Source organism: Vipera berus (genome assembly GCF_964194415.1).
Source record: "Vipera berus genome assembly, chromosome: 7".
NCBI lineage: Eukaryota > Metazoa > Chordata > Lepidosauria > Squamata > Viperidae > Vipera > Vipera berus.
Window position 1 is genome coordinate 26,504,660 of NC_138209.1, and position 13,406 is coordinate 26,518,065.

The following is a 13,406-nucleotide window of genomic DNA, read 5'->3' on the forward strand; positions in this document are numbered from 1 at the left end:
GCCCCCACTCCAGTGCAGGCACAAAACAATTCTTTGATGTCCTTCTGTACATCAGTATATTTTCTTTCAAAGGCTTTAGAGAACTTGCTTGTGATCATTTTCATATTTCTTTTAAAATGCTATCTTTAATCACTGTGTCCTATTAATCTTATTTCACTGTTTTTCCTACAGCTTCCCTGCAGGATAATCTCATAGTTGTTTGATGGAAATTTTAGCAAACATGTCATCAAACACAAAGTAATATTCTTCTTCCAATTTAAGAGAGCCTTCCAGAACACACCAAGAAAAATATGACAAATTGCCCAAATCCAGCTTCTGAAATATTTTTAGGATTTTTCCAATCTCAGAAGTACATAAGAAAGAGAAAAGAAAGAACTAGTGCTGGCGGTGGAGAGAGAGAGAGAGAGAGAGAGAGAGAGAGAGAGAGAGAGAGAGAGAGAGAGAGAGAGAGAGAGAGAGAGAGAAAGAGAGATAATTCAAAGCTTACTTACAGGCACTCCATTATAAGTCTTTCCAGGGATTGAAATATAGTCTCTTTGGGGAAAAGTTTGCTCCCAGCAGCATTCAGACAATTGGTCCCATTATAGCGATCATGAGGCTGAATTAAAGAGTAGCCTTGCAAAAACATAAACAGCTTGTCAGCACAACCAAAGAGGTGGGACGTATTCTCATGGGACAGTTCCAGCCAATCATCAGCCTCTTTGGCAACTGTTTGGTTAAGATATAGTGTTTCATTCTTAAAAGGAGAGTGGGGGAATGAGAAAAGCCCACAAGAATAACTGTGCTCATAAATGAATAGGAGCTAAAAATGCTTTGCACAGGGAAAAAGTAAATCATTCTATGGAAGGCGTCAGCTCTAATTCCTACATGTTAAGCCATCACGTAATGTTTTCTATGAGTCCAATAGACTTTTAAAAGTATAGACAGACCATGGGACATTTTATTTTGCACTGAAAATTTTATTTATTTATTTTATTTATTTAATTTTATTTAATTCCATTTATATCCCGCCCTTCTCCGAAGACTCAGGGCGGCTTACAAGCTTAGCAGTAGCCTTCATTCTATGTATATGCCTGCTTATTAGGGCTTTCACACACACCCCAAGCGGCATTATTACAAAGTCAGCTTATTGCTCCCGACAATCTGGGTCCTCATTTTACCTACCTCGGAAGGATGGAAGGCTGAGTCAACCTTGAGCCTGGTGGGATGCGAACCTGCACTAATTGCAGGCAGCTGGTGTTACTTAAGGAGGCATTAGCCCACTGCTCTACAATGCCAAGTAGATAACAGCTTTAAATTGCCAAATCTGGTAACAAATGCCATGCCATGACTTTGGGACACTATTTCTCAGATTAGCCTTCCACTAGAGCAGAGGTGGGTCACTATGACCCCTTTACGACCATGCTGGCTCAGGAATTCTCAGAAGGTCGGCAGTTTGGCGGGTCGAATCCCGAGTGCCGCGTAACAGAGTGAGCGCCTGTTACTCGTCCCAGCTTCTGCCCACCTAGCAGTTCGAAAGCACGTAAAAATGCAAGTAGAAAAATAGGGACCACTATGGTGGGAAGGTAACAGCGTTCCGTGCGCCTTTGGCGTCTAGTCATGCCAGCCACATGACCACGGAGACGTCCTCGGACAAACGCTGGCTCTTCGGCTATGAAACGGAGATGAGCACCGGCCCCTAGAGTCGGAAACGACTAGCACGCATGTGCGGGGGAACCTTTACCTTTACCTTTTAGCCCACCCCTGAAGTAGAGGAATCCTCCAAGAAAAAGAGGAAAAATTATCAGGGAAGCCTACAGGGAATTCTATAAAACATTTCAACATTGAAACGGCTTGTTTTCACATTTGGCACTGGCTGTTTCTATAATTCTGAAAGTGTTTCAAACTCAAATCAGTGCTTCAAGTTCAAACACTTCTACAATGATTACAACAGTCTTTGTAACTTATTAACAGTTCCAGCCAATGATCAGCCTCTTTGGTTAATGTCTGATTAAAATACAGTGTATTATTCTTAAAAAGAGAATGGGAGACTGAGAAAAGCCCACTTCTTCCCCCAATTGTATGCAAACCAAATTGAATTCTCAATATTTTGCACACGGCTACCCCTTAAATAAGGTGGCTAAGATTTATGGTCCAAAATATATAAACTATAGGTTGATTATCAACTCCTAATACAGGTAGACCACGTACATATATATATGCACAGATTACACACAATATTGTTACATTCTGGAAAAAAAGAGTGAAATAAAATTATTCTGAAGAGCTTTTCTCTCAGAAGAGGATAGTGTTTATCTTGCTACTTTAAGGATTAGTGCTTCACTGTTTCATAACATATTCCTCAAAACAATCACAGTTTCTTGGTGGAATCATTAGATGACATTCACATAGTTCATCTGGGCTCTGGGTGCCAGATTAGATATGGTAAACAAGTAGATACAGTTCTAACAATTTTAGTTTCCTGACTCTTTGGGGAAGCTGACATTACGCCACTAGCAATTAAACTGTAATTATATATCAGCAGCATATACAAGGACCTCATACTTTTTTCTGAACTGCCTGAATATGGTCTGGTGTATCTTTTCCATTGCCCTAACTTCTGTCAGAATGTATTACTTGCTTTCTGAAAGGCTATTTTGCAAACACAATGCCAAAGCTGTAGTTTTGGTTTCCATTCTCTTATGTGGGTGAAGTACTCCATTTGATGGCAGCTTGTTGTGTTCGTGAAAAGTACCATTGCTCAGCTTGCCTAAGGACCAGCAATTGTTAGCTTTAACAATACAATCTTTCAGCAAAAATTTTTTGTAAAATGTCATGGGAAGATTCTGGTGCCATCCACGTGACATTTGGTTTTGTTTTTTTAATCAACTCTTGCTCAGTTGAACCTCTATTATTGCAGCATTAATTTAAATATCTGCTTTTTGCACAACGCAACAGAGCTGTAACTAATTGCAAAATTCACTGAAAAACAAAATGAAAAAACATACATGAGACTTTCTAACAAATTTGCCATTTTTTTCAATCTTAGTAAATACAACAAAATGTGAATATAAATTATCTCAACTGCAGCTACACAGAAGAGACAAGGTTAACCTTTTTTCCTTGTTACTACACAATTTTTTTTTATCTCTTCCAGATATTGTTACCTGCAGAAAGAAGAATGGTTACTATTTACTGGAATCTGTTTGAATAAGCCCTAAATGCAGTTAGAATGATTCTGAATTACCATGAACCCAATCATTTCAGATTCTAAAGTAGTTTATGATATAGCATGCATAATTCCAGCCATTTATGTAAGTTTGATCATACATTCTCAAAACAGATTTTTAAAAATATCAAAAAAGTTTTTCTACTTGGCAAAGCTGAAAAAAATAATGCATCCTTGTCAAATCTTATGCCATCCAAATGTGTTAGGATGATAATGGCCAGAACTCTAAGCCAGCATAGCCAATGCTGGATTGGCAAAGGATGACTTGTATTTGCATTTTTATTCCAAATAAAATCTTGTCTAAATCTTTGGATTTAGGAAACTACAATTATATGGGATGATTTAGATATAAATTTCCCACACTGAGGAAAATTGAGTTTAGATCAATGATTTTTCAAATTCAATTACAGAAACTTCCTATATGTACAGGTAGAACTCAACTTATGACCACAATGGGAACCATAATTTATGTTGCTATGCAGTACTGTTATGTGAACAATCTTTACAATCCTTTTAGCCATGGTCATTAAGCGAAACACATTGTCATTAAATGAATCTGGCTCCCCCCCGACTTTACTTGTCAGAAGCCCTTAGGAAAGTCACAAAAGGCAATCACATGACCCAAAATGCTGCAAACATCACAAATACATACAGGTTGGCAAACATTTAGCATAGAATGGAATGGAATGGAATGGAATGGAATGGAATGGAATGGAATGGAATAGAATAGAATAGAATAGAATAGAATAGAATAGAATAGAATAGAATAGAATAGAATAGAATAGAATAGAATAGAATAGAATAGAATAACAGGGTTGGAAGGGACCTTGGAGGTCATCTAGTCCAAGCCCCTGCTCAGGCAAGAAACCCTATACCATTTCAGACAAATGGCTGTCCAGTCTCTTCTTAAAAACTTCCAGTGTTGGAGCATTCACAGCTTCTGGAGGCAGGTTGTTCCACTGATTAATTGTTCTAACTGTCAGGAAATTTCTCCATCTGTTGCTTCTTGTCCTGCCTTCAGGTGCTTTGGAGAATAGCATGACTCCCTCTTCTTTGTGGCAGCCCCTGAGATATCAGAACACTGCTATCACTTCCGGTTTTGCGTTGCAGTGAGATGGACACAGGAAGGCAGGGCTCTGCCTTCCGCGCCCAGTTTCGCCCTGCTGGGGGCCCTAAAAAGGGCCTAAAGTCAACCCAAAGAGGCGATGAAGAGGACAGGTATCTCGTCAATCATGGAGACATGGCAGTCTTCCCATTTAATCTGAGAAAAGCCCTCCAAACCAGCAGGAGAAAGACTGGATACATTCCTATAACCAGCCATTAGCTGCTGACAACCAAAGAAGAAAAGCACCAATAAATACATCGTAACCAGCATGTTTGGAACTGAGTGAGAATATTGATCCTTTCTTTACTATTTTATAACTGAATTTCCTGGAAAAGCCTCCCAAGAAGCTAAACCTTTGAATGTGAATGGAAGCGGCATTTTAATTTCTATGTGGGACAGAAATATACGATATTGAAGTAGAAGTAACATAAAGCTACAGTTTTGAAATTTGAGAACTGAGATAATTGTTAAGATTTTCTCTTTGAAAAAAACATTGAGGTGAAACATAAGAAATCAATCCTTTAAGAATGGAAAATGGATTTTGAATAATAATAACAGAGTGAGCACCTGTTACTCGTCCCAGCTTCTGCCAACCTAGCAGTTCGAAAGCACATAAAAATGCAAGTAGAAAAATAGGGACCACTACGGTGGGAAGGTAACAGCGTTCCGTGCACCTTTGGCGTCTAGTCATGCCGGCCACATGACCATGGAGATGTCCTCAGACAAGCGCTGGCCCTTCAGCTTTGAAATGGAGATGAGCACCGGCCCCTAAAGTCAGAAACGACTAGCACGCATGTGCAGGGGAACCTTTACCTTTACCTTTTATACATAACAATATATGATGTTTTCCATGGTGAGCTTAACATCAATAACAACATTTATTAAAAAGGCTAAAATAATTTCTGGTGGTATTATCTGTACATTTAAATTTTGTTTAGTCACAATCTTTCACTTTTCACATTCTGGACAAGCAGTAGTCATGTATCCTAGCAAAAGATGTTACATATGTACATTAGCGTAGTCAGTAGCATATGCCTTTTTAAAAATATCAAACATGGAAAGAAACAAAAATAAGTCCAAAATATCTGTATTACATCCAGAAATGCCAACTTTGCAACCAATATTTCTCATCCATAACTATGGCACCCTAAGGATACCTGCATACATGCAAACGCTTCTCTGGGATCAGTAACGCAGCAGGGATTGCTTTTTCCTTCCAGTAACAGATTGCTGGGAAATACCAAACATGGACTTAAGAATTCCAATGTTTGTTATAAATTTTTCTGGATGTGGTTGGAAAGAGGCCTAGAAATGCCAGCACAAATACATCACACTTGCTGAACGTGCACAGGCAACTAATTACAATCTTCAATTATATGTGATATATCTAAAATGAGATGTCTCAACTGCAACTTGCAAACCATTCCATTTTGCAGCAAAACAATGCAGGACAAGCTGATCAGCAGAGCTTAGAGAGGACTCATTAACACAATTTTTGGGAAGGAAAGAAACAGAAGGACAGTTTAACATCTTCCAGTTGATGTTATGTTATGTAACATCTTCTGGGAGTTGAAGTCCACAAGTCATAAAAGAGCCAAGGTTGCCTACACCTGGCCAATTGGCTTTCAAAAGCCAATAGTAATTGCTGCTGAGCGTGCCAAAAGACCCGGCTGGCAAACATTGCACAGGCAAGTTGTCTGCAGCGAAGGCAGGAACTTTGCACCTCTCCCTGCTGCCCAACCATCTCAACTAGGTAAGTAAGATATTATTTGCAAATAGGATGGCAATAAACAATTTAGGCTGCATTTACATCAGGGCTTTTCAACCTTTTCAGAAATTGTACCACTTTTAGGACATGACAATATTCAAGCACCACCAGTGCTTAACAAGTTGTCAAAAACTTGATGACTAAAAAAAAGGGGGGGGTATTTTGGGTTTCATTGGTTAGATTCATTTATTGTTATAGAAATGGCTAGTTTATAATATTATAAAAAAGCAAAACTTTGAGGTTCAATGTTAATGCTTCCTTCTACTCCTGTAACAGAGGAAGTCAGAAGTCAGTGTCTTTTCTTTTTCCTTTCTCCCCCTCACTTTTCCCTTATTCTCTCACCCTTCGCTCACAAAAGCCCCCCCCCACTCACTCACACTTTGCTCACAAAAGCCTCCAGTCGCTCTCACTCACTCCTCCGTCTCTTTCAAAGGCACCTCGTTCAGTCTCTCCCCCACTCACTCCGTCTCTTTCAAAGGCCTCTTGCTCACTCATTCACTTACTGCCCCGTTGCTTCCAAACACCATTTGCTCATTCACTCACTCACTGCCCCGATGCTTCCAAACACCATTTGCTCATTCACTCACTCACTTACTGCCCCATCACTTCCAAATGCTTCCAAACACCACTTGCTCACTCACTCACTGCATTTGGAAGTGACGGGGCAGTAAGTGAATGAGTGCCGGTGCCGGAGGCCATCAGCTGTTTGGCGCCAGAGACCACTGCCACAAGGAACACAGCTCCAGGTGGGGGCTCAGCACAGGCCGCAGCGTGGCAACTGCGGGGAGGGGAATCCCCGTGGCATGTGGCCCCGAGCCGCAGGGGCGGGGGTGCAAAGGATGGGCAGCGACGCCATAGCAAGACACCGGCATCACTCCCAGTGACAGCACCTCTGAGTTCCGGCACCTTTTTTTTTTTTAGAAAAAAAGCACTGATAATGCTTATTCTATTTCTATCTCAGCAAACCATATTCCCCATATCCATATTTTCTTTCCTATTTTGCCTTTTGTTTTTTAAATTTCTCAATGCTTTTATTGCAGGAATTCCTCAATTTTATACTTCCATGTAACAAACAGCATAAGAATGCTCATGCATCACCCTGCCATCTCTTTTAACATACAGTCCTCACAATAAGCTATACTGTATACTATTCACCACTTTTATGCCATTTAAAATGTTTTTCATCTTTACTCAGCAAACTACCAAGATGCACAAATCTTGGTAATCCTCACTTACAGACCACACTAGGAACCGTCAACTCCATTGCTAAGTGGCATATCCATTAAGTGCAATGTCATGAGACTGCAACTTGTGATTTCTACCAGCCTCTCCACTGACTTTGCTTGCTAGAAGCTGGCTGTGAAGACTGCAAATGACAATCACATGACTATGGAATGCTGTGGCCAACATAAATATGTTCTAGTTTCAAACTACCTGAATTGAAATTATGTGACCGTGGGGATGCTTCAACAGCTACAACTTTTGAGGACCAGTTGTTGTTTTTCAATACAATTGTAACTTCAAATGGTCACTGAACGAACATTTAAGTGGTAAGTGAGGACCATCTGTATTTTGTCTACTTGTTAGTATTTATATATGACTTGCAAGTACTATTTTTTCTAGTCAAACAAAACTAGCCATTAATACATTAACTTTCATATCCATAGTCCTTACTGTATCATAGAATTTCATATTCATTGTAAATTATTTGGGTTCTTAGCTAGCAATACAGCATCTGCATTAAAAAATAGACATATATTTGTATCTCAAATCAACACACCTCTACCATCTTAACAAGCTTTTGTTATACATGTTGTCCTTGACTTACAACCATTCATTTAGTGATCATTTGAAGTTATAACAGCACTGAAAAAAGTGAATTATAGACGTTTTTCACATTTACAACTGTTGTTGCAGCATCCCCATGGTCATGTGATCAAAATTCAGACTCTTGGCAACTGGCTCATATTTATGATGGTTGCAATGTCCTGGGGTCGTGTAACAGCTTTTTGCAACCTTCTGACAAGCAAAGTCAATAAGGAAGCCAGGTTCAGTTAACAACCATGTTACTAACTTAACAACTTAAAAATAACTATATGTAAAATAAGTGAAATGGAAACGGTCTGGTGACATAGCAAGAAGAACTAATGGCAGGTGGACCAAGGCAGTAATAGAATGGATCCCACTTGATAAAAAGCATCCATGAAAGAGACGTAAAACATAGATTGATGACATCAACAAGCATTGTTGGCCCAATTGGCAAAAGAAAGCTCAGGACTGTATAGGTTAGAAACATGTGGAAGAGGCTTTCATCCTGCAGTTGATAGACAATGGCTAAAATGATATGTAAAATAATAAACTATATGTAAAATAAAGGAGTCATGGTGGTACTGTGGTTATAATTCAATATTGCAGGCTAAATCTGCTCACTACTAGGAGTTAAGGTTGACTCAGCCTTCCATCCTTCTGAGGTCAGTAAAATGAGGACCCAGATAGTTGGGGGCAATATGCTGACTGTAAACCACTTAGAGGGCTGTAAAGCAGTGTAATGCACTATGGAGTGGTATATAAGTCTAAGCGCTATTGCTATCCTCTTCGTGTAGTTTTCAAAGCCTCAAATTCAAACAATTTTCATTCATATCTAGTAGCAAGGGAATCCATATCTATGTATGTCAAAAAAAAGTGAAGATGGCAGCCATGATCAAAATCCTATGATCAAAATCCTGCTCCTTTTATACAATATATATTCATCTTTAAGAAGGGAAGGTTTCAATGGTACAATTGTGATACCGTCTTAACATATTTTTTTTATTATTCCATTTATATCCCGCCCTTCTCCCAAGACTCAGGGCGGCTTACAAGCTTAGCAGTAGCCTTCATTCTATGTATATGCCTGCTTATTAGGGCTTTCACACACACACCCAAGCGGCATTATTACAAAGTCAGCTTATTGCTCCCGACTATCTGGGTCCTCATTTTACCTACCTCGGAAGGATGGAAGGCTGAGTCAACCTTGAGCCTGGTGGGACGCGAACCTGCACTAATTGCAGGCAGCTGGTGTTACTTAAGGAGGCATTAGCTCACTGCTCCACCAAGGCCTTTAGTCCCTACATATACCCATCTAGTTCATTTTTTTCTTAGTTTCAGACACATAGTGTATCTATTTTTCTTTCTTTTACTACTTTCTTTTACCTTTTATTTTACATTCCAAACTGTAATAATATTCCATGTGGTATGAGTCTGGAAGTAGTAATCTCTCTCCTTTTTTTTTCTTTGAGCTTTCAAGTCCCTACAGCTTACTTAGCAAGGGTTTTTGGCCATTTTTTTTGCCATTCTTTCTTTCCTAGGGCTGACAGAAAATGACTGGCCCAAGCTCAAACAGCTTTCTTTTTAAGGCAGAATTAGAACTCTTGATCTCCCAGTTTCTGGCCTAATGCCTCAACCATTACACCAAACCTGCTCTCCTTTGTCTGCAGGTGCCCTTTTACTTTCACCGCCCAACATTCTACTTGATATCATTATATGCAAATTACATTTGCATCAAGTAATGTCATTTGTGTAATTATGTCTTCACTCCAATGACATGATGTTATTTCCATAATTAGCATTGTAATAAAAGATACTTTTCAATTTACTGGACTCTGGGAATATTTATTTATTCAGTTTCTGTATCTGCCCATCTCTGCCAATGACTCTGGGCGCCTTACAATTCAATAATAATAATAACTCTTTCTTCCCTTAATTTTGTTAAATCAAACTAGATTTTTTTATGAGCAGTTGTGTTCCATTTTATTCTGCTAGTTCCCAATTCCATTTTCTAGGGCGGGGGGGGGGGGAAACTTCTGCTTGTTTATTCTACTCATTTTTCCTGAAGCTTTTGCAGGCTCAATTTTTCAGACTCCTCCTATATAGATTCTAGTTAAGCGCAATAATGCCCAGCAGTCTTTATTACTATAGCAAAGGATATATGCTTTGATAAATGAATCTATCTTTATCATCACCTAATATGTCATCCTTCCTACATTTACCTTGAGTCAATATGTAAGGTCTAAAATCCGTATAGAGCTGGCAATAAAGTCCTGAATTGGATCCATATTTAGCCATATTTGAAACATAATCTACTATGTAACTTGGTTGATTTTGAATCTTACAGAAATCCATTTTGTTTCAAAAGAATTGGTTTAGTGTAAATTGTAAAGCCAACTAATTGCATGGACAACCCTTGGGCTACAAAGGCAACTGGGACCAGATTAGTCATCACTAAGTGCATAGACATAAAGCACAATGTCACATGATTGCATCATTTAGTGAAAGTAATCCCAGTTATTCTAGTTCCTATTATAACCCTAGGACATATGGGTGGGAACAGGCAAGAGTCTCAACAGGTATATAGTGCTACAGGCAAGCAGGTATTGTGGAAGGAGAATAGGCAGGAATACTACAGAGTGCACGATCTGTGTGCTCCTTGAGAGAAAAAGCAATCTAAGACACACACCCCCACAGCTTCCCATTGACCTTGCTTATGGGAGCCTGGCAGGGAAGTTTTGGAATGATTACATGACGCAACTTGCTGTGATGTTATAATCCAAAGTGACTGCAGAGATTCTGACCATAGGGGATGCTGCAGTGGCCATAACATTGGGACTGGCATAAATCCCTTTTTTTCAGTGCTACCATAACTTTGAATTCTTGTCTATAGCATACTCTCAAATTTACATAGCACATTTCACTTCATCATTTAGACTGAGACTTTATTGCTTTCTTGTCATCTCATGCATCACTCTTTAACAGCCATGTAAAAATTGTCTCATAAACAATTATAAAACTAGAGCAAACTGTTCACTATTCTTCTGGCATTGTTTTTTTTTTCATTTTTCATACAGGAAATTATAAGCATTCTGGGTGTAATTTTCAAATGCAAAGCTATTTAGTATAAGAGCCATCACTTCAAAGTGCAGGCATTGTTTCTAATATAATGAGATACTGAAAGCTGTTTATTCTAAAATCACAGATTGGTATAGCTATATATTGCAAAAGCCAGCAAACAAGCAAAAAGAGTAATATTAAATATGCCAGTGATCAATCTTTGATATCAATGTAAAATAAATTTATCCCTAGGAAAAAGGTAACATTCTTACCATTAAACTACATGTCTAAATCACTGAGAAAAAAACAACTCTTCTGTTTCCCAAGCACTATTATTATTATTCAGCTTGGGAGGCACTGAAAGATCCTCCTCCCTTTATATAATTACAAAAGGCTTCATTATAAAAACAAAACAAAAGCACTGCTCACAATCCTTCTGGCATTGTTCTTTTCATTTCTCATACAGGCTTAACAATCCCTTATAAATGCCCATTTACTGCAGCTTTTCCGCAAAATCTTGCAGAATTTCTCAACAACACTTCTGAATTATTTTCATTTTTTTAAAACCAGGCAATAGATTAACAAATTCCTGCTCTATGGAATAAGCAACTGTTTACAAGGTTCTCAATCTAATACTACACATAAAATTTCATTTAAAAAGTAATGGCTCCAGGTCATAATTTCAGCTCTCTCAACAAATCTGCTGTCTCATTACTGTCACACATCACTACTTCTTCTGCAGAGTTCCCAAAATTTTCCGCATCACCAAATCATTCCATTGAAAGACGGGTCAGCACTTCCTTTTAAGAAAATTGCTTTCATTTTCGGCTTTCATGTCACTGCTCTTTCAAAAACAACACTGAAGTTACATTATTATAGGGTAGGGAAAGAATCCAAAACAAAATACTACCCATTAACTAACAGTCTAAAAATCAGCAATGAAACCACAAACACTTACTTACATTTGCAATTGTTTGTGTGATCTGTCCACTGATCCGACGACTAATAATGACAAAAGGGAGAAAAGGTCTTTTGAAGCCACTTTTTATAAGCCCAAGGCCAGGGGGAAAAGGAGGTCGCCAACTGAAAGCCACTCAACGATACATGCTTCCATCCTCCTCCCACCCCCACCCCTTCTCTACCTGCAGCTTTTCCCATTGCATGCACCAAACAGCTGCCAGAGTTAATAACCACGTTAGGAGCTTTTCTCCATAAAAAGGGATGGGGAAAAGGAGACACAAAAAAATAAAATAGCCAGTGCATTAATGTGTCAGCATTAAACCTTTAGTGTAATGCTACATTTTGCCTCTCTGAGCACTGAAATCAATTATTTAAGTGAAAGAGTCATGCTATGGCATCTTACAAACACACTCGAGACCGGATGGAAATGTTAAAAAAACAAAGTAAGCACTATATTAATCGAGAATAAAACCATTCGCAAATCTGCCCTGATTACATAAAGGTGATTCCCAAACATGCATTTTAATTCGTGAATGCAAGAGCCACCAACAGAGAAGAATCTCCTGTCCCGAATCCCCTTTCTTACTTGTTGGCTCTTTAAGGGGAAAAAAAAGAAGAGCGTAAAACAAGGCGCTTTTATTTACCGATAGAATGCCTCCATGTAAAAATTATTCTTAAACTGCTGCAAATTTACAGCTGATGTGCTCGATATCCGATTTCTCCCGGAATGTGGCTTTTCTCAACCACAGCGCCTCCACGTAAACCCAGGCAAAGAACCAAACCCCGCTCCCTGCACGGAAAACAACACGCATACACAAAAACGCTCACCCGCCGGCTCGGAGCTGCAGCGATCACGTGATCCCTTTCATTTCCCTTCCCATCAAGGCACCTGTCTCCGCAGGGAGCAGTTTCTGTGGAAACTGCAGAGCGCTAAATTTTCCCCCAACTGTTGCCATGGAAACATTGCATAATCTATATGTCCCAGATTAAGGCGTCTCCTCTGAAGCAGATGTGACATTTGCATTCTAAGCTTTGAAAGGAAATGGCAAATAATGAAAACTGGCCATGTTTTTTTCTACTACCGACAAAATGAGATGAAATTGTTAACAAAAGCCACATAAGGAACTACATCAATAAGATTTTCAGTCTAATAGCCCTTCTTAGAGAATTTAGATTCTTTTCTGAAGATATGTGACACTGCCGAATACTTGACTCAGAGAGCTTTTAAAACAAATATATAAATAGAAAGATTTTATATTACATTCTTACTTCAGTGTTTTCATAAAAAGGAAATTTACCAATTCAACTGTGCAGTTCAAAAACAGCCTGAGATTTATATATAAATCTTTTTTCCATTGAACTTGACTCATGATTACAGTGACCATATGTCCTTTATTTCAGAAAGCTGTCCTTTCCACTTATTTAATTATTTATTTTCTTGGTTTTGCTCTTGAATTTTCTTTTGTAAAGCAATTATGATCATAAAAATTATTTTTTTA

At 38.7% G+C, this 13,406-nt stretch overlaps 1 protein-coding gene across 6 annotated transcripts in view; it reads right to left on the reverse strand.

Annotated features, from left to right (window-relative positions):
• The window catches only part of TRIM2 (tripartite motif containing 2), a 65,285-nt gene extending 52,515 nt beyond the window's left edge, over nt 1-12,770 (reverse strand). Inside the window, exon 1 of one of the 6 annotated variants that reach the window (XM_081332949.1) lies at nt 12,736-12,770. The gene's annotated coding sequence lies outside the window, so the exon portion shown is untranslated. Of the gene's footprint in view, nt 1-491; nt 610-12,493 lie in introns of those variants that run through there. The other 5 variants (XM_081332946.1, XM_081332948.1, XM_081332947.1 and 2 more) reach the window with 5 other exon arrangements.
• Nucleotides 12,771-13,406: the final 636 nt, after the last annotated feature.